General features: G+C 40.7%; 1 pseudogene; it reads right to left on the reverse strand.

Annotated features, from left to right (window-relative positions):
- Positions 1–2,900: 2,900 nt before the first annotated feature.
- LOC148725178 (uncharacterized) overlaps positions 2,901–3,310 on the reverse strand; it is a 1,861-nt pseudogene continuing 1,451 nt past the window's right edge.

Here is a 3,310-nt window from a genome sequence, read left to right on the forward strand (position 1 = left end):
GAAACACTCTGGTATTTCTAGTAGACTAACTCAATCTTCTGAGCACGCGGTAAATAAAATTATAGCACGACTGAACAAATTTAATAAATAGCTTTTTCTTTATTTACTGACCTGTATATTCCTGCAATATTAGATATCATCTGTGGAAGAGAATGAGAGGGCAGATATACTCCCTTTTCTCAAACAAAATGGCATAGTTGCAAAATGAGTTGTCGAGAAATTTGCTGGGTGAATTTCACACTTGAATGATTTTACAGCTGTCACAACAATGCTCCAGAAAAGAAGTGTTACCGAAACATAATCCCCTAAATTGTCGCCTTGAAACAATGTTTTACGTGCCGAAATCCAGTGGTGTTGCCTCAAGATTTTTCAGAAAAAATTTAATCACTCGTGACGGAATAAATTTACGTGTGAAATCAGCTGTGAAATGTGACAAAAAAGGGAGAGGAGAACTGATTTGTCAATCAAACGTCACAAACAGTTCGTGTTCAACTCGATTTACACGGGATGTTACTAAAACTGGTAACGGGGAACGGGGAACGGTTAATGGGTAACGGCGAACGGGGAACGGTGTGCAGCGGTAACCCACCTGAGAATTCAAAATGGCGGAGTAAACGATGGTTACAAACACTGATTTTATCGCTAGGTCGCCGCTTGCAGCGAAATTAAACGACTCGCTCTTATTTAGCTATTGCCCAGGCGAAGCCACGAAGCCTAGTATTCCGAGGCGAGAATTCGAAGTCAACTTTTCTGCAATGGCTGCCACCATTTGTTCTGACGTCTCTCTTTGTTTTTCCTTCCTGAAATCTACATCTTTTGGCAGAGTTTGGGTATGTTGGTTGTTTGCATTGCCCAACAGCATTTTTTGCAGGTAAGTAGCAAGGAAGTAATATCTTAGATTAACGGAAATGAGCTAGGAAACGTAATAACCAGCCTAATTATTAAAATTACTACATGCAGATATCTGCTTACTTTACCGCAAAATAACATCAGGAACATATCTTTGTATCGACCCATAAATTTCCATGTAAACAATAGAGAAATCAAACATTGACAGAACTTTTAATAACATTTAAGTTAACAGGAAAACATCAGTTATGTCTTCAAGAATGTAGGTGTATGAATTCACATTCATGCTAATACTTACAATAATATTTACACTGCATTGATCATATTCAAGAGAAAGTGATTCCCGTAAATGGGCGTGAAAGTCATTCAGCTGTTTGCTTTACAACATTATTGACATTTGCTGGGTTGTAACGGTGAAGGTATTGGAGGTAAACTTCATTACCTTGCAGCACAATTACTCTATGAATATAAGAATAAATGCCGCGAGCTTGTAGTTCTGATTTGATTGTTCAAATGTTGTCCATGAATTGTGAGATACTCACCTCTACGAAGACTTGATTTCTATGCAACCTGCAGTGTATGCTAGACAAAAACTAAATTTATGAGGCACTCAACATTTCAAAGTGAAATCCTTCAATAAAACCTACACTTACCGTCCATGCTTTTTGCTCGAAGAGCACGTATTCAAAACTACTTGCCAGACCCTTTTAGTTCCCTTTACTCCACCATTTTGAATTCTCAAGCGGGTTACCGCTGTACACCCGTTCCCCGTTCGCCGTTCCCCGTTTGCCGTTCCCCGTTCCCCGTTACTAGTTTTAGTAACATCCCTTTACACGTGAGAAAACTGCGAAAACGGCGGGTCAAAACTGCCTTGGTGTTTCGGAGGTCTATACGTGGCTGTCGTCAATCTCGCATGGATTAAACCTCGAAAGGCTAGCCCCAGAGTTTTAGAGGAGAGGCTTTCAGAGTATGCATTCGTTAACATATGTCGGGCCGTCGCTACAGCCCAAGGAACTTTTTCCATCTCCTTACAATGGGTCTCTGCAAGTCGTTAACCCCATTAACTCTCCTGGGCTCGTCCACACGACCAGCTCAGGCCCGGCCTCGAGCTCATCCAACGTGCCTGTAAGTGGAACCATGTATCAACAAAGCGCGGTTAACGAAAGCAACGAGCAATCAACAACCTATCTTGAGTAGAAAAGCGCGAACTAACGGAAAATCTCTCCATAATACAAACACAGATCAAAAGTGTTACTGACCAGCTTGAAATTGTTCGTAATAAGTATGAACAAGCATCAAGCAAAGCTAACGGACGGAGAGCGGGAAAAGTTGCACCCGATGTCATCAGCCGGGCTACTACAGAGCTCGCTGTTCAAACCCGACTAGTATGGACATGAAAATTTGTGGCGCGAGCGAGAAACACCCAGAAAGCAAAAATGAGATCACGGAATTACGAAAGCTTATCAAGGATTTGCAGAAGAAAGAAGCAAAAGCATAAGAAGAGCTTCAGTTATTCAAGCTTACCAAGGAACGCTCAGTCAATAGCTTTTTTGCGGTTATGCGTCCCCGACTGAGACGGCAAAACGAAGGCCGTTATGTCGACAGGTTTTCTTTAGATAACGACTTGATACTCTTGAAGAAAATTTTCAACAATAAGATTCCAGTTGATACCTCGCGAGATTGGGAAATGCCGTTCCTTATTGAGTGTTACAGGAGAGGTCTTCCGAGCGGAAGCAGCATCTGAATCGTTACGCATAACTGTTTATCGTTAAATGGAATTAACTGGCGAATTCATATTGATTTGATCGAGGTTCTTGGAAAAATATACAGTTGCGTTGTACGACATGAAAGAAATAAATGTTGTTTTGAATTTTTTTTGTGCTGCTTTCTCGTACTTTGTGCTGCTTACTCGTACTTTGTGAGAAATCTATTGTTTTATCCCTCAAACGCTATTGGTCAATTTGCAAAAAAATTTCCTGGATGGCCTTGGTTGGAGTAGTCGCACCTTAAGCTTGCCATCGTTAACAGCTTTTTGAGGCTGCCTTCAAGGGTCATGTCTCGGACCATTGCTGTGGAACATGTTTGAGAATCACTTAGGTTATAGTATTATAGTATTCTGTACAGACGACCATCAAATATGTGCCTCTCATCAGCTGACTCGAAACGTTGCTTCTCTGTTAAACAATGAGGCTAAGATTGTATCCGACTGGTATAAAAATAATTTCGTGCTGGCAAACAAGGGAAAATTCCAGGCAATGTTTCTAGCGTCAAAAGCAAAGAATAAGCAAGAGACGCAGATTTGTCATTAATTATCAAGAAATTGTAATTAGTTATATCAACTAAATTGAAATAGTAAATTGGCCACCGTAACGAATAAAAAAGCTGACGTTTCGAGCGTTAGCCCTTCGTCAGAACGAATGGAGGAATTGTGGGTTGTATGTGATTTTATATGCAGAAAGCG

Source organism: Stylophora pistillata, chromosome 8 (genome assembly GCF_964205215.1).
Source record: "Stylophora pistillata chromosome 8, jaStyPist1.2, whole genome shotgun sequence".
NCBI lineage: Eukaryota > Metazoa > Cnidaria > Anthozoa > Scleractinia > Pocilloporidae > Stylophora > Stylophora pistillata.